This window comes from Falco punctatus (assembly GCF_963210335.1).
Source record: "Falco punctatus genome assembly, chromosome: 18".
Taxonomy (NCBI): domain Eukaryota; kingdom Metazoa; phylum Chordata; class Aves; order Falconiformes; family Falconidae; genus Falco; species Falco punctatus.
This window is the reverse complement of record NC_137598.1, coordinates 6,780,210-6,801,713: the sequence shown is the minus strand read 5'-3', so window position 1 is coordinate 6,801,713 and position 21,504 is coordinate 6,780,210. Positions and strand designations below refer to the sequence as shown.

At 45.1% G+C, this 21,504-nt stretch overlaps 3 long non-coding RNA genes across 52 annotated transcripts in view; 1 reads left to right on the top strand and 2 right to left on the bottom strand.

The window, feature by feature from the left end:
- LOC308055213 overlaps positions 1-21,504 on the bottom strand; it is a 528,334-nt gene that overhangs the window by 322,884 nt on the left and 183,946 nt on the right. The gene's annotated exons all lie outside the window — the stretch shown is intronic.
- LOC308055231 lies at positions 12,041-16,786 on the bottom strand. Its single transcript, XR_013924489.1, has 2 exons — positions 16,661-16,786; positions 12,041-13,541 (listed from the first exon to the last, which is right to left on the bottom strand). It is a non-coding gene; the product is annotated as an uncharacterized lncRNA (long non-coding RNA).
- LOC308055235 lies at positions 16,661-19,849 on the top strand. The gene is made up of 3 exons (XR_013924493.1): positions 16,661-16,952; positions 17,506-19,224; positions 19,313-19,849. It is a non-coding gene; the product is annotated as an uncharacterized lncRNA (long non-coding RNA).

Below are 21,504 nucleotides of genomic sequence, written 5' to 3'. Positions count from 1 at the left end.
TCTCTATAGTTTCCTGCTGCCTGTTTCCAAGTCATCAAATCCGTAGCTGTAAAAGGTATTTTCACATAGACTGGTCCGTTGCTGCCAACTCCCTGTCGCAGGGGAGCTATTGTATGGGTCTGTTGCCAAGTTCTCCGTGAAACAGGAGTATGAATTACAATCTCCGATAATCTCTCTCCCACATCTCTTGTTCCACTGCTATCTGGTTCAGTCGCCGGTTCTTGTATCCTTAATTCTCGACCCTGATTCATTTCTCTCCTAGGAGGGGATATATCTAACTCTGGTCCATCGTCATTCTCAATAGCAGTCCTTTTCTTCAAACAACCTTTCCCAATCTCACAAGTTGTACAACACTTTTTCACTTTCTTATTATCAGCGGTTACAGCCATTACCAAATTATCTCTAATAGTTAGCTTACATTCATCCTGCCAATCCTTTCTTTGTCTTAAGTAAAAAAACAAATCCACATCTGGCATTTTATTCCATTTCCCTTCTCTTTTACAATACAACATTAACTGCAAAACAGTGTTATAATTCAGTGTCCCATTCGTGGGCCACTTTTCCTGATCATCCAATATATACAAAGGTCACCAATTATTACAATACTCAAATTATTACAATACTGAATCATCTGGCTCTTTTGCAGATCATCCTGTAAATTTCCCCAATGTGCCAATAAACATCCCAACAAATAATTTTTCGGGATTTTGTCATTTACAGCAGGATTACCCATGCTTTTACTTTTAAACGACCGAGTTAACTTAGTTGCCATGGTGTAATTACTCACAGTACAATACACAATTATTCAACTCTGTCACTCCGATCCGCGGATCCACACTCCACACTCGCTTTCGTTTTCAATTATACGTCTCACCCTTACAACCACACTCACACTTTCCCACAGTTGCTTTAAACAAGCATATAACACAATTTTATACCTCTTAATTTTCTTCTTAATACACAGACTCACAAAACAACAGAAAAGCACTAAAACTTCTAACTTCTTGTTAGAGGCACTACCTTAGAGAACACTATAGCATATAGTTTCTCTTGTCTACACTTTTGTCCAACCCTGCAATAGCTTTCGCTTATGTCTTACGGGCAGACGCCTAGGCTTCCACTTCCACAAGGATCCTTTTAGTCCAACCCTGCAATAGCTTTCGCTTATGTCTTACGGGCAGACTCCTAGTCCTACCCTGCGCAGGTCTTTCACTGCGTCTGACAGGTAGACTTACTCAGTGGGACTCCAACCCACTGGTGGGACTCCATCCCACTCTTTCCCATACACTTATTATAGTGGGACTCCTGCCCACTTCCTCTAGTGCACTTACTTACTACAATTAAAAAGAAGAAGTGTCTTACCAAAAAAATCCAGGGAACGTCGCGAAGAGCCTTACGGATCGGGGATCGATGGGTATCCCCGAGAAATCCTCGGTGCCGGCTGGAACCGATCAGGTCCCCGACTCCTCCGGTCTCCTTCAGCGAGGTCCCATCTGGGTCGCCAAAACTGTTACCGAAATCTCGGAATGAAGAACTTATCGACACCAATGTGATGTAGATAAGCAGACACTTCTTTATTGACGGCCGGGTGCGTGAGCGAGTCCTCTCACGATCAACGCACACCAGGTCCCAAACTCAGATTCCATATATAGAACTTATTCATACATATTCATTAGTTATTCATGCATAATCATAACATTTCCCGTAAATCATTTACATACTCTCCTCCTATATCCGATTCTGCGCAGTAAAGCTTAGAAAGGTCTAGAAATGGGTCTAGGGTACGATTTGGGTAGGTGTTATATGAGTCGGTGGTCGCGATCTCCCCCTGCCGGAATTACCTTTTACTAAAGTTCACGGTTTCTTGGCAGGCACCTACAAGCTGTTCCAGTCGACTCTCCCCAGTTCCCATTAATCTCATCCTCTGACATTTCAATGCACCTCTACGTAAAGAAGACTGGTTAAGTACAAAGGAACCTTTCAACCCTAAAGTTATTACCTAAGTTTTTCCACAATAGTTCCAGGCCCTTCTTCTAGCCTTGGTACAGGATGTACAAAAGATGTCATAACTACTTCTACTATATAGCTGTAAATTTTCCATAAAAATTTTCTTATTCCTCTATATTTTAATTCTATTAAATGATTTTATAAAATCAATCAATCAATCTAATATAATCAATCAATCTTAACTTATTAACAAATCGATAACAGTCTAACAACTAGTTCCTTTTGTCACCGATGGAGCTGATGATCAGTAATTTGTAGGATTTGGGGTTTTTTTAATCAGTGTTGTCAAACCTGGGATGAGGTGGAATTTAAAACTCTCTCTTATCCAGACCAAATGTTACTTGATATACCACTAGAGACTGACAACATTTTTTGCCTCTGTTATCTTCATACATTAGCTGGTTCCATGTGCGGCAGTGAGTTACCTCACTGATTGCTTATTTCCTTTCCTCAAGTCAAAGCCCTCCTAAAAACACCTTTGAAACTTGTCATCCATTTCTGGTGTAAGTGCAACACAAGGTTTTCTTTAAATCTGACCAGAATACTTTTTTCTCTGTGTGGAAACTATTCTGTTTTGGGGATGAATTCCATTGTTTCTATGGAAAGCTTGAGTTTTCTGAGGTGGTAGTGCGCAAGATATCATTTGAAGCCAGTAAGAGCTGCAGTTATCCAGTATCACTGAAAATCAGGTTTATGCGCCTCTAAAAATATACCCCTTGCCTGCAAGAAAGATGATGATATTTTTGGCTGTTTAGCACACTGCTGAATTATCTTTAAGAGCAGTGATAGAAGCAAAATTGCAAGATAGGCCCTAACAAAGAATGAGCAATTTGTTAATGAAATTGCATGCTGCAAGACTGTAACTCTCAAGCTAACTCACAGAACTTACGCTTGAACTTGACATTCTGACATTCAAGGTACTGTGAGCAAGGCAATGAGGAACCACAGGCATGAGAAACAAATGTATTGAAATGTGTCGTGTTTTTGCTGTGTTCTTCACAGTTTTTGCCTGTTGGCTTTGTTTTAAGCTCTTTCAAGAGGTGGTTGTCTTCTTACCCATGTGCATAGTACCTCGTGTACTAGAATGTGAGATGTTGAGTGCTGATGGTGAAGTGAATTTTCTTTTATCAGGTATTTTGCTTACTTCATGTCAATATACTTCCTCCTTCTGCCTTCCAAGAGAATTTTTTGGTTATTCTAACCAGTAGTTTAGCTTTATTAGACTAATTATTTAGCCTCATTAAGCTAATTATTAGCTTTATTGAAATTGGCATTGCCCTGAAGAGCACTGAAAATGAGAGGAGCCATAGCAGACCTGAGGCACTGGCAGGCATTGAAACAGGCCAGGGCACACCAGAGCGTTGTGCTTAGAGCTGAGGAAATGGAATTGCTTTCCCGGACAGGCTCTCTGATTCTTGCCTAGGGTTGAAGTTCCAAGGTGTGGGCCTTTCCTACAACAATGGTTGCCTTGTTGCTTCCTCTTCACCACAAAACAAGACAGAGCCATCCACCTTGGGTCTTCCCTTCATCTCTGTCAGTTCTATTCAATCTGATTTCTTCCCCCTTTAAGTGCAGACAATGTTAACTGCTATTTGATGCACTTGTGATCATACAACTGATGTCTAATCAGGGCCGTGCTTGCAATGTTCAGAGCCCTGGGACCAGAAGTAAGAGTCCTGCACAGGTACTGGGGAACCCACTAGATCACTGTGGGTCAGCTGGGTTTTGCAGCTTGACAGGGGCTAAAATGTTTTGTTGTTGTATTTTGTTTGTTGTTGTTTTGGGTGGGGGGTTTGTTTGTTTTTGGTCCCTGTGGAGTATCAGCCCAGTCCTAACACTGAAAAAAGGTGGAGAAATTAAACTTCAATATGTCTTTGATCATTCAGACTCTGAAGAAACTCAGAACAAATCATTGCTGCATCTTTCTGTTTTCAGAACAAGGCTTTTGAGAGCAGTCAAATTCAACAATTACTGTTCTGGAAATTTAAACAGATCACTAAAATACATCAATATTTTTGCTTCCTCCTCATCAAAGTATTTGATTACCATTTGATGATTAGAGGACTTCACAGTCAGAAACCTTTTGCCTCTCACTGTTGTATCCTTTGCAAAGAAAAAGTTGAGTTCAAGACCTGCCCCAGAATTCACGCCTACTTTCTAGCTCCTTTGGAGAGGTCGAGGGGTGTTAAGAGTAGCACATAGCCTACAGAGGGCATACACATAAGTGATACCAAATGGAATGTAAACTGTTTCTGAAATGTCTAAGAGCACCTCTGATGTGGAGCACAGTTCTGAGAATTAGGGCATGCTATTCCTCTACAGTTCTTTGCTGTGGAAGAAATGGACAAGTCAGTGGATTAATTATGTAAAACTTGTATTTAGTTTTGCTTCCCATTAATGATGAGGATAGCATGCATGGGAATTTATTTTTACATTCAGGATTTCTTACAGTTAGCCTATTTTACCAAAGTTAAGATTCAGTCCATTCTCCATCTGACTTTTCAGTTCTTATCAGCGATCCTGACACTTTATTGATGAGATATAAATATGAAATGGAAGACTCTACAAGCTCAAATGCAGCAAAAGAGCTTTTTATAGGGCTGTTTTCCCCCTTAAGCTGTTCTGTTCTGCCTACCCTAAAAAACAAGCAAGCACCAAAAGAGAAGAATTAACAGCAAACAAAATGATATAAAGGGAGACATTTTTCACCTGTCCTTTTTAGAGGGGTAATTGAAAGAGACAGAAGTCAACTAAATTTAGTACACTAAACCAATGTACAGTGCTGTGAGTTCCTCAACCTGATGGATCAAATACAGTTCTTTAAATCCTTCCCATTGCAAATGCAAGGAGAGAGAATAAAAAGAGGCTTTGTTTTCAGAGTTGTTATTCAGTTAACTGTAAAATAATTTCCAAAGATAAAAAGATGTCCTTAATGCTTTACACAGTGTGGATTCAGGTTGGAATCTTTTTGTTTTGCAAAAAGTCTTCATCACCAGAATCTCTTTTCTTCCTTGTTCAGGCATTTAAAACCCACATTCAGACCTGTCAAGTCTTACACTTGGAGAATGAGACTCATTCAGTTGATTCCTGTCTCACATGTTTCTACAGATAGCCTGGATATCAGTCAGAGAGCAGATTGGCTTTACAACAAAGTTAATCTAATGGGTTCATGGGGTCAGTAGCACAGTCCTGCTTCCTTTTGCGGCGCCCTAGTTACGTGTTCCTGCCCCCTTTACTGTGCCAGTGTTGCTCATTCAAGCCTGTGGTGAGCTGGCTAAACCTGCTGAGTGTACATCCCTTTTTTTAAACAGGGGTCGGGGTGGTGGTGGTGTTTGTTTTCAGAAGGAAATTTTAAAGCCCCTTTTTATCTAAGAAATAAATATTTTTCCCTGGCCCATAATACTTTAATGTCATCTGTTACTGGACTGGATGTGAATCATTCAGGTACTGGCCAAAAGTAGTTGTTGGGCAGCTCTGAATACATGTTCTGTCCTAAGAGCCCTACACTCTCTGAGAAATTCCAGTCTGCCTTCAGACAGTAGAGAATTAGCCAAATACCTGATCAAGCTGCATCGTCGGCCCTCATCACTGGTATTTTCCTATTGAGAAATACACATCATAAGTTGCATGTGAAAGTCAATTATGGAAAGCAAACTTATGCAGGACGAAAGAACAAATTAAATCCCCTCAATTACCTCCATTTTCTGGCATTGCTTCTAGTACTGGAGCCTCAAGCATCACTAGGTGTTGTCACTCTCAGCATGGCACTTGCACCACACTTTGCTGCTCTTCTGCTAAGCAGGTCACAGGGTTAACTCCAGAATGTCCATTTCAAGCTATTAACTTTGTAATCAGAAGTGTTGAGGAATATGATGAACTGGTTTAGAATAATTTCCAGGGCTGTCAAGATGCACTTGGCTTGCCCCATGACTCCAAGAGACATGCAGTGGAAGCTGAATGATTGGGAGGGACAAATTGGAACCAGTTTGCTTCTAGGCTACCCTGTATGGGTTCTTGTATTATAATAAATGTATGCTTATACAGTGGGTGGATTTGATTTTTCATGAAATGGATTACCAGTAAGTCTATGAGGTGGTCATGACATTATCTTTTACTGTAACATTGAAAGGAAACAAAATACACATCCTTTCACAGAAAAGCAGTGGTCCCCAGGAAAGTCTTTTAGTGTTGGAAGGATAATGAGATCCTTCAGAATTTTAGGCCTTCACCTCAAATGTGCATGCCTGAAGCTTTGTGTGTTATAATTATGAAGGGAAGGTGTCACAACGGAGGGAAGACACAGTCACTCAATATGAGTGATCAGCAGGCTTCGTTTATTGTACCTTACAGTCACCTTTTATGCCTTGTTATAATTAGCTCATACATATTACAAAAGTTAATGGTTAGTTGCCTAAATATCAAGTCCGCCCCTAGTTTCTCTTCTGTAGTTAATCTGTTCCCACCTGCAACATTCTTTTCCCACCGAAATCTTCCTGATATTGTGTAACAAGAACAGCCAAGGACGGTGTATTTTTGCTTTACTTCAGATAAGCTGAGAGCGATGTGCATTTTTGTCCAGCCAGCTGGACTATGTCTATGTGAACTTTTTCAGTTAGCCAGTTATCCACAGGAAGGCATTCTTCCCACAAGTGTACTACCTGTTTGAGAGAAAGAGAAATTACAAAGAATGTGGAGTGTAAAATCAGTCTTGATGTTTTAAATAGTATTGACCAGGGACTCTAAAGATTTCCATGGACTGCTTGATAGAGTAGAAAGAGACAATAGAGAATTTTCTGCATGCTGGCTTTGCAGAAACATGTTTTATATTTGAGTGTTTTATTGAGTGCAGCAACAGAGTACACAAAACATTTGGAATCAATAATGATTTTGTACATCTTTCTTCCAAAGTTCCTAAGCTATTTTTCAAACATTGAGCCTTATGGCCTTAGGAGGAGGAACTCATATCTAGGTCCCAGGTACCCTCTTCCTTTTAAAGGCAGGGAAACGGGACCAGCAACACGGTTCATATTGCGCAGCACTACATGCTAAGTCAAGTGGTAAACTGCATATGAAATCCCTACCCAGCACATGCCACTTCAGCTCCTGATCCTTCATACAAGTCCTGAAAAGCATTTGTTCCTTGTTCACTGACCAGCTAAATTATTTAGGAGCAAAGTTAATGCCCTGTGGAGGCCTTGTGGAGTAAAACAGCCTCGGTCTGTTCAGTCAAAGCTAAGGAGCTATCTGTAGTGGAAGTAGGTTCTTCTCTAAACTCCTTTATCTGCCACAAATGAAGAGCAGTGTGGGTATGTCCTGCATTATTTCTCTTGGTCAGTTGCTCTTAAATACCAGGGGTGGTACTGAATTCATCATTTGGCCTCCCCTGGGCTGGGAATTACATTAATCACCTTAAGATAGTAAATGCATGTGCTGCATCAACCAAGCATTCACGTGGCTGACAATTTCCCTTTACAAAAGCCCTTTAACAGTTAAAATATAATTACCTGGGCAGACATGAGATGATTGACTGACTAGGTTGTATCATCACCTTAACTGTAATTCTAGGACTCCGCTAGCATTATGAAGGGCAGAAATTAGCACATTTCTGCCTCTTTATCTGAGGGAAACTTCCTAATGCTTACAAATTCTGATTCTTTAATTATTTGCAACAATAAGTGCAATCTCTCTCATTACATTCTTGAAACCTTCCTCTTTGTATGAGTATGGACATTAAGCTGGTATATGTTTTCTTTGCATTTTGAGGATCTAGTCTTTTCAAAATGATAGATACTATTTTATAGGAAGCTGCTAGTACATCATTAATAAAAGATCAGGTATGTTTACCTTTCGAAATATTTGTTTAAAATTTGTCAGTTTTCTAGTAATTCTATGATTGCAATCAGTTCATAAGTTTGTGGGAAGAATTCTAAATATATATTCATAGAGGATGTTTTCTCAAAAAGGGAAATAACAATGCTCAGCATAAGGTTAAAAAGCAATAAAGGTCTTCTGTTGTTTTTACAAGTCTGATTTAAATGAAAGGTGTTTTGTAATGCTAGTAAAAATAGCTGTGCTTCATTTTCTGAGGGTGGTGAGGGGAGACAAAACTGGTGCCTACACATTCAAAAATTTCAAGGGGGAAATTAGATTGTCAGGAAAGGGTTTGAAATGGATGCTCAGGTATTGTAAGGAGCAAAAATGACAGTGTCCAGCATTCCTAGATTTGGCAGTGTTGAATACAGACTCTTTGAGTAGATATTAATCTTTTGTATTAATTGTAATTAACTCATTACATAAATGTGTTCTGTCTCTGTCTCCTCACTGCTTCCTGTAGCAGTGCGGAAAGAAGTTGACCTTTCGTGTTACCTTAATAGCTGTATATGCAAAATCTCTACTGCTTGCTGGACTGCCTGCTTGAAGCCAGCTATGGCCTACCATCAAAAATTATTTATCAGGTTTCAAGAGCCTTTATAGTGAGGCGGTAAAACCAGTATAGCCACAATATTACTGTACGTGTAGCCCATATAGGGGCTAAGGTACAAGCATGCGAGGTGAGGTTTTTTCAGAAAAAGACTTCTAATGCAACTGCCAGGTACTCACAGAGCGGAGTGTGTCACTGTGTATGATTTTGCCTAAGGACAGAGCAAGGGTGGGAGCAGGAGGACCCACTGACAAGTAGCCCAGGGATGTTTGGGGTGGGATGTGGGACCAAAGCTGAGACTAAACATAAATTCTGCATCCGAGAGTAGATGGGCACTTGCTGATGCTCCATTCTCCCACCCCCCAGTGGAGTCTGCCACGATTCAGGCACAGCAAGGCCAGGGTTAAGTGATGCCAAGGGCCCTCCCACCTGGCAGAGGAAGACTGTGGTAATGGCACATGAGGCTGCTGGAGGCTAGAGAGTGGGCCAGCCCTGTAACTCAGGCTTATCATCACGTGCAAAGCAGCGTGGGCTGTAGAGGGGCCAAGGGTGTGTGAGATCTGGGGTGGCACTGAGCCTGCGTGTCCATTCAGACAGCTGTGGGGCTCTGCAGGAGTGTGCTGCCTGGGATCAGGTGAATTAAGTGGTTGCAGTGAGGCTGTCAGGAATTTGTTGTTGTAGGAAAACTTTGGTTTTAACACATGGAAGAAATCCTCCTCACTTGGGTTACAGCTTCCACTTAGCTCCACCTGCAAGTCCATTAAGGCACTTGAAACTTCCCAGTATTTTGGTACACAGCTCAGGCCCCATAAATACACACCAGACCTGCATCACAGCTCTGGCTGAGAGACTGCCAAAGTTTTTAAAACTTTATAAAGCTATAAACATATATGAACCATATATGTACACTGGAAACAATCCAGATGCAAAAATCATCTGAGAAGGGGTGGTAAACACAGTGCCAGTTACTTTTTCATTACATAAAAGCTACAGGTTTTCCTCGGAACTGCAGAGCTCTGACCACGGTGAATTTGGCAAGCGGGCTGGTGTGGCTTAAGGCAGACCTATTTCTGTGCTGGAGAAGTGATTTCACAGGTATCTGGGGGATTTGAGGGAGAGGTAGAGGAGTATCCCTTGTTAGCTAGAAGTGGCTCCATGTATCTGAGCGCCCCTTGAGATGTACCCAGTTTGAGCCTCCTTCTCCACAAGGAGCATTTACAAAAATGTAGCCATGGGCCTTTTCCTGCATAAAGAAATTTCTGTCATTGCTGGACTACTCGCTGACCTTGTAGTCTTCTGTGCCACATTGCAGAAAAGCAGTGTGCTTATTTAATAGATCTTCACGTGTGTTCAGGACTTAAAGCCAGGTCCCACCAATAAACCACAGGCCTCGACTGACTCCAGTGGGGACCAGTGGTGTAGTGGAAAGACCTTTCAGTAAGCTGAGAAGAGCCCAGAGCGGGGGTCAGGGCCGAGTGGTTGTACTGACGGGAGTCTACATAAAGCGGTAGAGATGTGCCACGAGTAGTGTCTGCAGAGAACTCCACTTGCAGCCAGTTTGTGGCAACGAAGAAGAGGAATTTTGCTAGCAAGTAGTAAGAAAGGAGCTACAAACTGTTTTCAAAAGAAAAGCAAGCTTTAAGCAAGAGGTCTTAGTCTTCCGCCAGAAGGAAGAGGGCTCGGTACTGGGTTGGCCCAAGGCCTCAGGCTGGGCTGCGCCCCCCTGGCACGGCGCAGTAAGGGGGCACACAGCTGCAGTCAGGAGCTTCTCACAGGCCTGGACCTGTCGTGGTTTGAAGGTGTGTTTCTAAAAGAATATTTGTGCTCTCAATTAAGCTTCTCAGCTTCTTGCTTCTCTGTTGCGTTACCTCTGAAAGGGTTAACAGGGGAAGGAGCTACACAGCTGAGAGACTTCAGAGGGAAGGGGGACCCAGGGCTGGGAAGGGCTGTGCCCCCCAGGAGGGCCTGGGCAGAGGTGGGGCTCTGCCAGCTGGGTCACTCATCTGGGAGTATGGTTCAGAGGCCCCAGGCCAGAAAGAATAACCGACTGCTCGTCCCGTACCCCCTCCTTTTGCCTTTTCAGTGGCGCTAGGGACCTGTTGAAGCCCTGGAGACTGAGGGGTGTCAGCGCAGAAGCCCGTGGGCTGAGCGACGCCATAGGCGGGCAGCGTCAGAGGCCTTTCAGCCTTACCCTGCACACATCCATGGAAGAGCTCCTTCTCTGAGGCCCTCTGCACCCTCCCTGTGCCACGGGTCCTGCCACCCTGCCATCGGCCCAGGACACCGTGTGGGAGAGCCAGGCTCATGGGGGAACTGCTGCGCCCACAGCCCCTGCCAGCTGCTCACTGGTCCCTTGGCAAGCACTGCTGTTCTGGAGCTAGTTTGGGGGGTTTGGGTTCTTTTTTTTCTTTTGTCTTCAAATGCCTTCAAAAGATAATTACAAGGAGTTGGGGCCATTTGCTCAAGTTACTTTTAATCCTCACAGTGGTTATAATGTAGTGAGTACTGCACATCCATTTTACTAAAATAGAGTACAAGAACACACTTGACTTTCTCTCTGCAGACGAAAAAGGACAGATCGTTAAGAAAACAGATTTCTTTTGGAAGAGCTGCAGACTGAGTCTTTTAGACCAGCTGAGATCTTCGGTAAAGGGCTTTTGGATGCTTCCTTTCCCCCAGTGCTGATCCCAGCATCATTGCAGGTTTTATCTCAAAGCAGACAGGCTTACTTCCACAAGAACACCAGTAAAAGTGTGCTAGTGAATAGGAGAGATGTCCGTAAGAGAAAAGGAGGTAGAAACATCCCTTACCATGAACAAACACTTTTCTGAAGATTTCCATTTTGTAATACTGGCAGGTGCCATTCCCTCATGGTTCAGGTGAGTGTTGGGGATTTGGGTGTTTAGGTGCTGGCTGGCTTGCCTCAAGCTGAGTGCCCAAGGTACTGGTAGAGGACAGATGTTTTCACATTCAGATCCTCCTTTCCCAGTTCTTTACTGCTCAGAAGTTGCAGCACATACGCAGATGCATACTCACTCACTATTTCCTGAAAAACTGGCTTCTCAGAGCTGCTCTTGAAAGAAGCGTTGTCGTGCAGTCTCTTACAGAGGAACCAATGACAGGGATTTAAATCAAGCCCTTCCTGTCGCAAGAGTACGTAACTCCCTATCCAGAGTGCATTTTGAAGCTGAGATTACATTGCAGCTTTCAAGCTAGATATGTTTTATATAAAATAATTATGCGGTCTTGTGTTTAAGATATTCACTCAAGTTTCAGCCTTTGGTCTAGGAAATGCTTATTTCCCAAAGTGAAACAATGTCACTAGGAGAGATTCATACCTCAAATAGCCTTACTGCTTCAGGGCTGGGGTGCTGTCCTGGGAGACTGAAAACAGGGCTGTTCCATTCCAAGTGATCTACCCAAGCATTGCAATTTGTGAATAGAAGTCAGAGGTGAAAATGGGGCAGGTTGGCATCAGCACTTTTGTAACAATTTAGATTTTCATTTTCTCTGCTCTTTTTTTTTTTTTTTTTTTTTTTTTTTTTTTTTTTTTAAGGGGGGGGGAGGGAAGTTACCAAAATGATTCATTTCAATCCAAACAAAATGCAGTGATTTTATCTTTGCTACAGAAAACACAAAAATATATTTGGTTCGGATGCATTTGATTTTTGTCTATTTCTTCTTTTGTTTTGGTTCACCTGGTAAATAATATTCTCAAATATGATTAGAGGAGTCTATGCAGAGATTAATTGAGCAGAAACTGGTTCATAATTTCATAAATCTTTGCTCAATGGACTTGGAATTGTCTGTCAAAGCTTTGATTGACATGACAACATTATGATGCATTTTTGTCCGTGGTGACTCATCCAACATCCTTTGCTCGGATGGAAGAGAATTACATTGCTTTTTCATATCTACTGAGGGGTACAAACACCAGGAAGGGATAGGGATAAATTACTAATATGCATGAGTCTTTTGCTTTTGTGTCATCCTGCCATTCATCATGTCTTTCCCCAAGTTTCTTAATGTCAGGACTCACTAGGATGAAAGTATTAAGTTAAAGGTAACTGGGGATTGAAGCTTTTGCATCACCTTATCACAAAAGCACCATTGATAAGGTTTTGCTTCACTGTTCTGCAATTCAAGGGGACTTTGAAGTCCACATATGTAAATGGCATAAGTAAACTCTGAATGACCACTAAAAATAAACCTGTTTGCTATTTATTATTTTATAGCACTACTGAATATGCTTGTTACTTCAGAGATGTGAAAAGAGAAGACCTCATCCTTAGTTGTCTCTGCAGAGCATTTGCAGACAAAGAAGTCAGCATGCACTGGTACGATCCTTGTTATAATCATACTACTACTCCACTACATTTTCAGAGTAATGAAAATATATTCCCCTTTTGGAATTACGGGATTCAATCCTTTGCCCTGTGTTAAACAGATAGTAGCTCAGACTAAGTGATTTTAGTAATCCTTCATCCCTTAAAAAATGTTAACCAAATCTACTACTACGAGTTACAAAAAATGCCATGGCTGTATTAAGGTGTTTCACAAAAGAACTTTTGAACTCTGGATTATAATGAAAAGCTCATTCAGAAAAGAGCAAAATAGTTAATTTTGCAGTGAGAGTGAAACACGTTCTTTGAATTTCCCAAAGAAGGTTTTCCTGTGGTAAACTCAGCCAGGTGAGATCTCAGGAGGAATAGTAACCAGAAAGTGATTCCTGTGATGTTTAGACTTGCAGTTTGCTGTTTTGAAATGTGCCACATAAACTGACTGACAGAAATGTTCATTTTCAATTAGGTGTCACTGATGGAGCATCTGTACTTCTTTGAGAGGGTGCAGTGCACTCCAGTCCTGCATTGTTATGTTCTGCCACCATTAATTCAGAAGTCAGTGCTGATTTCTGCTTCACATTCTCCTATGGCAGCCTTAAATGTCTTTCATTTGCCATGACACAAGATAGGTATCAGTCTATTTTCTTTCCTTTCTCACTGTATCCCAACTTGAACTGAGCTTTTGGTGGGCTCACCCCATGCTTCCCTTATTATCACATTTAAGGCATCCAGGTGGGGAGACAGAATGGAATAAGACACCAGCCCTCCATCTGTTAAAAAACAAGAAAAAAAAAAGAGAAATTAAATACAAGGTTTTATTGTTCTTTAAGTAAGAACAGATACAGTCCGTATGTCAAGGCCAAACTATATCCTACTAAATCTATCCCTTGAAGTCTTCCATTGGGCTGACCAAGGATAGATGGTAAACTGTTATCATTTGATACGGGATTAGGTCAAGTCAAAGTTCAAGTTTGAAGGTAACAGTGAGAGTCTCAGTTCAGCTGTCAAATGTATTAGTTTATATAATGAATAGCACATAGTCAGCATCTTTGCTGCTGTTCTGCTAGTGGGGAGATTCATTTAGCCACAGATCTCCACACTCTTTAGAAGTCTAAAATGGCAACACGTATCTGTTCTAACTTGGTATCTGAATATCAATACAATCTTTATTCTTTTGGAGAAGAAAAGAATTTAGGTCTAGGATGTACTGGCCTAAAATGTAAGACAATTATTTTTTGATGCATTTTCATCAATTGCCTCTGTGTTTCTGTTTTCTTTGCATATTTGCCAAACGCCTATCACATGAATTTATCAGGACATTTAAGCTTTTGAAGATACTTCAAGGACAAAATGCTTAAAAGTTTTTATGATGGCTGGATGAAAAGTGGGATGATGCAAAAAACAAGGGTTCCTTTTGTCACTTTGCACTAAGCTTGTAGAATGTAAGTTATACAGAGATATTATTAAATGGTACATATGCATAGCGTCTTAACCATAATGGAAAATGTGTGTCAAGGTAACACAGTTGATTTGGTAACACATCTGTAGCGAGAATGATGTTGCTGTCTGCTGGGAGAGGGGGGGAAGAGAGTAAGACATTCTGCCCCTCTACCCCTTGCCCTTAACATATTCTTATCATGTCTGAGACATATATATATATATATATATTTAACCCAGGAATAAGGAGATTGAGGTCAAATCTCTATTCTGTGTGCTGCTTTTTAAATCCCTAGGGAATCTGTCCTTTTTTGAGTAAAACGGTGAGTCTAGCCTATAGCAGGTCAGGGAAAGGCTGCTGAGTACTTCCTTCCCTTCAGTTTCTCCTGCCCTTTTTGACTGTGGCACCGAAGGCCGCCGCTGCTTGTGGGAGCCCCCATCTCTAATACAACAGCCCAACATTCTTGTTGAAGCTGAGTAAGCTTGGTTTTGGCTAGCTAACGACTATGAAGTCGTTCTCCTGAAGTAAGTAGTGGAGTCATAGTATACTACCATGTGTGGGTGAGTGTCCCGCAACCCAGGGGAAAAGTGTGTCTGAGCTGCAGCAACAGCAAACTAGTTGTCCGATGTAACAGCTGAAGAGCAAGTCTGGCGTTTCCCCTGTTCCAGCCCTGCAGTCCTGCTACTTCCTTTGCTATTTGGTGAGCACAAGGACCGTTGAGCTGACTGGACTGACCAAATACTGAGTCTCCCCTCGAAAAAGACCGTTACTATAGTTGACGTGCGGAATTAGACTCTATAACTCGAAAGTTATAAAGTAGGTATGTTTATTGCGCGCAGATGCACGGGGGATCGCTCCTCCACAAGCGTGCATGCCCGAAGTGATGAACCATCCCACATTTATACAATGAAACAAATGAATATTCAATTAACGCCTATACATATTCGTTACCTAAACCCCGCTTCGTATGTTAATTAGCTTATCAGTCCGTTTCCTGGAATGTGGTGGTCTTGCAGGTTTGTAGGTGATTCATGTTCTTGTGACCATCTGATCTTCTCCAGCAAGGAAACTTAGCACTCCCTCCCTCTAGATAGCATTGGAATGTCTCTCATCTTTTCTCATTCTCTTTTAAATAGCCCCTTTGTTAGAGAAAGAAGGGCAGGCGTCTCCCGTCTCCCCTTTGTTAGAGGAAGAGGGGCAGGCATCTCCTCAAAAACTGTAGTTGTCTCCTCTAAGCTGTGTGCCTATGTGACCAGACACCGCACCCATGACTAGTCACCATACCCACGTTCCTTGAGCAGACATATACAATCACAATCGATGTCCATTGTCCCCATTTCGCACTATTTCTCCATATCATAGTCATAGAGCAAACACCCTAAAAATCATTCTTCTTGTTGAAGTTTTATAAGAAATGTATATATATATATATATATATATATAAATATATAAATATAAAGAAATATTTAAAGAACTGTATAGATCTGTGCTAGAAAACCTAGGACATCTACTTACAGGTAGTACAGTAGAACTCTTTCTTAGTGATTCAAAACAATCCATCCAAAACACAAGTTGAGGAAAAAATTGTGTTGTTTTTGACTCAGTTACTGTACTCTGTCAGCAGCACATTGCTGGAGATAGAAGAGAAGAATTAATGTCTTCTGGAAGCGTACAGTGTCCAAAAGAAACGCAAACACAGCATCACTAAATTTGCACCCCAATCTAGAATGTTAACTGTGTCCCCAGCAGCATCAAAACAGGTTTGCAAATGCATGAAATTTATAACTATTGCATGTATTGTTGCGATGACATAACAAAAATAAAAGGCATACCCAGTGACTAATGTTCACTTTGATTAAATACTTATTTCCATTGAATTTTAAACTCGCTGGGGTAAAAACTTGGGAAAACAACTTCTTTCTGGAAAGGATCCCTTTAGCAAGTGCTGTGACCACTCCTTAAATGGTTTTCAGTTCATTGGTCCCCCTAAACAGTTCTCCAGTTCAGCTCATTCTATTATGCACGTGTGAAATAGGTTTTTTTTCTAGCCTGAAGTTTTCTTTTAACCTAAATGTAGATAGCTTAAATTGATATCACCTAGGCTCTTTTACCTTTATGCTACTCTGTTCCAATAGCCATGATGTTTTGTTTGCCTGTCAGATGGGCGAAGTGTGTGGTTGCAGAATAGTAGTGCTTTTTTGTCTGTGGGGCACGAAAACAAGGGTGTATTGGAACCCTGCAGTTACAGGTCTGAACGTTAAAGCTTGATCTGTTCAGGCATTCCTGCTTGGCAGCATTTAATCCTGGCACAGAAAGGCAATTCTGAAGTCCCTGCGTAGGTGATAGTTCAGTTGAGTAGCTTAGCAGCAGGCTACTTCGAGATCTAACAAAAAAGAGTGAACAGAATAGTGATTTGAATTTGAAAAAAAAAAAGGGGCGGACACGACACACCAGAACACAGTAATATTATCCGGAAATCCTGTGTCTTTGCATCTCATGTACATTCTCATTGTTTCTTCACTCCTTTCCTGTTTGCATAGGTGAAATGGACCAGCACTTCATCTGGCAAGTTGTTTTTCTTCCCTTCCTCCTGAAGGGGAGGCAACTCCCTGAAACTCCTGGAGAGCAGACAGAGATAAGGAGCATTAGATGCAGGAGCTGGAGCAGTATCAGAAGACTGAGGCCTATGAAGTCTTTAGCAGGAGAGCACAAGACAGACAAAAAGGCAAATCACACAGACAAGGTATTGAACGGGACAAAAAGATGTGCCTGGAACAACACAAGATTCCCAGCTGGTTGTGCAGACTGACGCTCGTTTACAGCCTTTGATGTAAAGGCTTGTTAAAACGTGGATGCTCATCTCAGGGAGCTCATCTGTGGACATGAAACAGAACATTTTTCTTCCTGCAGAACCAGGTTTCATAAACGTGACATATAGCAATATACACTAGAAACAGCAATTGTCATCAGCAGTGACCAAACCATTGTTAATTGTTCTCCATTGTTCTGGTATTGCTTGTTAAAGAAAATGTGTTTTGAATTCAGAAATTTAAAGTGCTGAAGCAGTTAAAGTGGCAGAACCAGGCCTCGTCCCCAGTATAGCCCTAATCCAAGGCTGGTTTAACACCCAGTCCAGTTAGTCAGTGGGAGAACAGAGAAACAACAGATGATCAACTTGTGCACACAGGTGCTTGCAGAAACACAGGTGTTTCTAGAGAAATCAGTAGATGTGAATAGGAATTGCTTGTTCAAAGACTTAAGTGTGCTTGAAGGAGTGTGTGAGTTAAAGCTGGCAGAAAGAAGATCACGATCCGAGGAGGAGCCTGGAACCGAGGCAGAGACTGGAACCGAATAGATAATCAGCTGGGACAGGGTCAGGTGATGGATTTGCAGAACTGACAAGACCAAAGGAAACTTCTAAAAACTTCGGACATTGACTAATGATTTGGTAAGTGTATATACGCCGTGCTGTATCCCTTTGCTCTCTGCCACTCGCTGGGGTGGTGGCCCAGCTCTGAGTTGTGATTAAAGCAAACCAATTATAACAAAGTTGTGATTATACCAAACCAATGCTGCCAGCAACTAGGTGAGATCGCCTGATGAGACTTGGACATGGGTAATTCCAGACACAGACCTGAAAGTGCTCTTGCGTTTAAATTTTAAAAATTGCATACTGGTGAGGAAGGTAATGAATTCGGTAAGAATGGAAAATACACCCAGCATTGAAAAGGAGGCACCCCTTGCTGAGTTTTTAGAGAATTGGGAAAAGATATCCCTGGCACAGGCTTTGCTGAAATGAAAATTCATTATTTTGTGCCAGGAGGAATGGCCATTCCTGACTCGTACTAGAGGAGGACCCATGGATGTGTGGCCTCCTAGAGGAACTTCTAAGCCTCATAAACAAAAACTTTGAGAATAATTTTAGAAGATTTTGGCAGCCAGGATATTGATTATTGGTATATATGGTATAATTGGGCACAGCAAAGATGTAAATCACCTAGAAGAAGGGTCCTAGCTAATGCAACTGCAAATTTATTTTTTTTTATTTGTTAGTTGTTTAACGTATTCTCACCCTCACATACCCTTCCCCTGAGTTGTTTGCCTCAGTCTCATGTTTGGAGAGATTCTGTGGATTAGTTAATAAATGTTAACTAGTTATTTTGCCCCTTCCAAATCTTTATCTTTGTGCATTATGTGCCCAAAATGTGGGTGAAAGGACAGGATAGAGGCTTTTCTATTCTAATGTACTTTATAGGCTTTCTTTCCAACTAATCACCACCAACAGAGAGAGGAACAAACTCCAAAGCAGGGAACATCTTGAGATTTGCCTGTGGCACACTGTGAGCTCACAGGAATAACTTAATCGCCACTCATCCTCTTGGCTTCACACTACTACTATAGCAATCTCTGGACAACACTGTTTTCTTACGGTACATACGCACAACTGTTCCAGTGCTTCTCATCTCTCCCCAGATCAGCATGTCCCTGACATCAAGTTAGTTTCAGTTTCCCTTCTGGAATTTGACTACTATTAATTAAACAAGGACCTCACAGATAAAGACAAACTACACGAAGGAGTGTCAAATGCATCTATCAAAAAACAAAAAAAAACCCCAAGCCACTTTCTTGTAGAACTTTAGTCCCTTCATTTTTTAGTCACCAGGAATCAGTGTGGGATGGCACACAACGTATAGTCTAAAGCAGTAAGCATAATGCCTTCAAAGACACCATGTACTCCCAGAGGAGCACAATGTCACTTTCCTGACTCACAAGGGAGAAAATTAATTGTGGCAGCTGAACATCCAGCCTTCAGAAAAAGACGGAATGCAGCACCAGCCTGTGGACGGGGCTGGCTGACCGGCAGGACGCGTGCTGCTCTCTGTACACGAGAACAGCCAGCTCTCCCCAGCCAGCTGCGTGCAGCTGTGCAACACTGGAGAAAACCAGAAGCACTCCAGAGATGAAAACAGCAAATGGATGAAAATTTGTGATCCTATCCCAAAAAATCTGAGTAGGTAAGGCATACTTCAAGGACAAAACTCCATGCTTTTGCTTCGTTGAGAACTCTGTTACTTCATCTTCCCTCCTCAGGCTTCTGCTCAGCGTTTCCAGCAGTATCAGAGGGCTCATTCTGCAGCTGCCGAACCTGGGACAACTCCTCCGCCCAACGTGCGTTATTCACTGACTCTCAAGTTCCACCACCGAACGAGCTCGTCTGAAAAAGCCCGAACAGCAAAACCCTTGAACCGTCGATGCCCTGCCTGGCAGCCACCCTGACAGCGGCAGCTGCATTTTACCCGAAAAAAGCCTCCTGCAGCATGTGCGCTCCCGTGAGGGGCCCGTTCTCTCTAATCCCCCCCGGAGCAGTTTCCCCCGTGCCCGGCCGACCCCCCCTGCCGCGGGGGCTCCGCAGGCGCCGCTCCCTGCCCGCACCGGGGCTACCGGCACCCGCGCCAAGGCAGCGCCCGGCGCACCGGGCCCGGCTGAGCCGTCACGGCAGGGCCGGGGGCGGGGGGGCTGCGGCCCGGCTGCGGGGGAGGGGCTGGGGCGGGGGGCAGCTGCGCGGGGCGAGCGGGGCCGCGGCAGGCTCGGGGGGGCTCTGGGGAGGCGCCAGCCGCCGCCCCCCCGGCTCTCGGGACCCCCGGGCCGCCCCCCGGGGGCGCGGCGGAAGGAGCCCCCCCTCGGGCCCACTCGCCCCCCCCCCCGCCGGGCTCGCCCCCCGCAGCAAAGCGCCCCCCGCGCCGCGCCGGCAGCCCGGGCCCCGCCGCTCCGGCCCGCAGCGCCGCCAGCCCCCGGCACGGCCCGGGCAGCGCGGCCGCAGCCGAGTGCCGGCAGCCGGCACCGCCCGGCACTCCCGGCACAGCGCGGCCGCCCCCCGGCAGCGCAGCCCCCGGCCCCCCGCGCAGCCCCGCGCCCCCCAGCGCGGCTCCGGCCCCGCTCCCCGCCCCGGCCCGGGCCCCGCCGCCCCCCGGCGCTCTCCCCCGCGCCCGCCGCTCGCCGCCCCGGCCCCCGCTCACCTGCCTCGGCGCGGCCGCGGCCCGGCGGCGCTCAGCGGCCGCTCCGCTCCCCGCCCCGGCCCCGCCGCCGGCAGCCGCCCCGCTGCCCGCCCCGGGGTCCCCCCGCCCCGGCCCTCAGCCGGAGCCCCGCGGGGAAAGGGGCCCTGGCCCGACCCCTCCCCCGGGCTCCCTCGCAGCCCCTCGCCCGGCGCCGGGGGGTCGGCGGGGGGTTACTCGGGGCCCGGGGAGCGAGCCCCGGGAGCGAGCCCGCTGCGGGGCTGGGGGCCCCCGCGCCCCCCCGGCCCCGGGACGCCTCGGCCGGCGTTCCCCGAGCCGCGCTCGCCGTTCCGGGGGGCTCTGCGACGCTCCCCTCCGTGCCCGCACCGGGACGGGCTCCCCAGGGCACGGACGCCCCCGGCCCCAGACCCGCCCCCCCCCCCCGGCATGTGGGCACGTGAAGGAGACCCCAGCGGGGCGCGGAGGGGCTGGGGCGGGTGCGGGGCAGGGGGCAGCTGAGCTGAAGGGGGCGCTGGGCGAGCGGCGCAGCTCGGAACGCGGCGCGTCCTCTCGCAGCCCGAGCGGGCTGGACTCTGAACGCCGCTGTTACGGCTGCTCGTTGCGGGTTGGCACACGTGCCTGGCACAAAAGCAAACGCTCCGGCTGGTGCTGGAAAATGTCTCATCCCTTCCGTACCGGTTCCGCCTGGGACAGTTAATTTCCCCCCGGTAGCTGGCACAGCCCTGTGATTTGCTGTGGGATGAGCCCCAGGCTGGTGACGCCGTTGCAGTCGGTGTGTGCTGCCCGGCAGCCCCGGGGGCTGCAGCTTCTCGCACCAGCGAGAGGGCTGGGGGCACCAGAGGCTGGGAGGGGACACGGCCGGGACAGCTGACCCACTGGCCAAAGGGCTGTGCCTTACCTTATTTCATGCTCAGTGTATAAACCGGGGGAAAGCTGGCCAGGGGGCAGTGCTCGGGAGCCGGCTGGGCAGCAGTTAGTGGGAGGTGAGCAACCGCCTTGTGCATCACTTGTATACTCTAATCCTTTTCTTATTCCACTTCCTTTACTGGCCTATTAAACTGTCTTTATCTCAACCCACAGATCTGACACCAGCGACACCCTGCCACCACCACCCCAGTTCTATCCCCCAACCCGCGGGGGTGGGGGGTAGGGGCGTGGGGCAGGACAAAATGAGCCAAAGTGCCACCTGTGTGGTATTTAGCTGCTTGCTGGGTTCAACCACGGCACCGCCCTTGCAGCACCGCTCAGGGAGATAACCCCACGAGGCCGCAGGACGAGGCT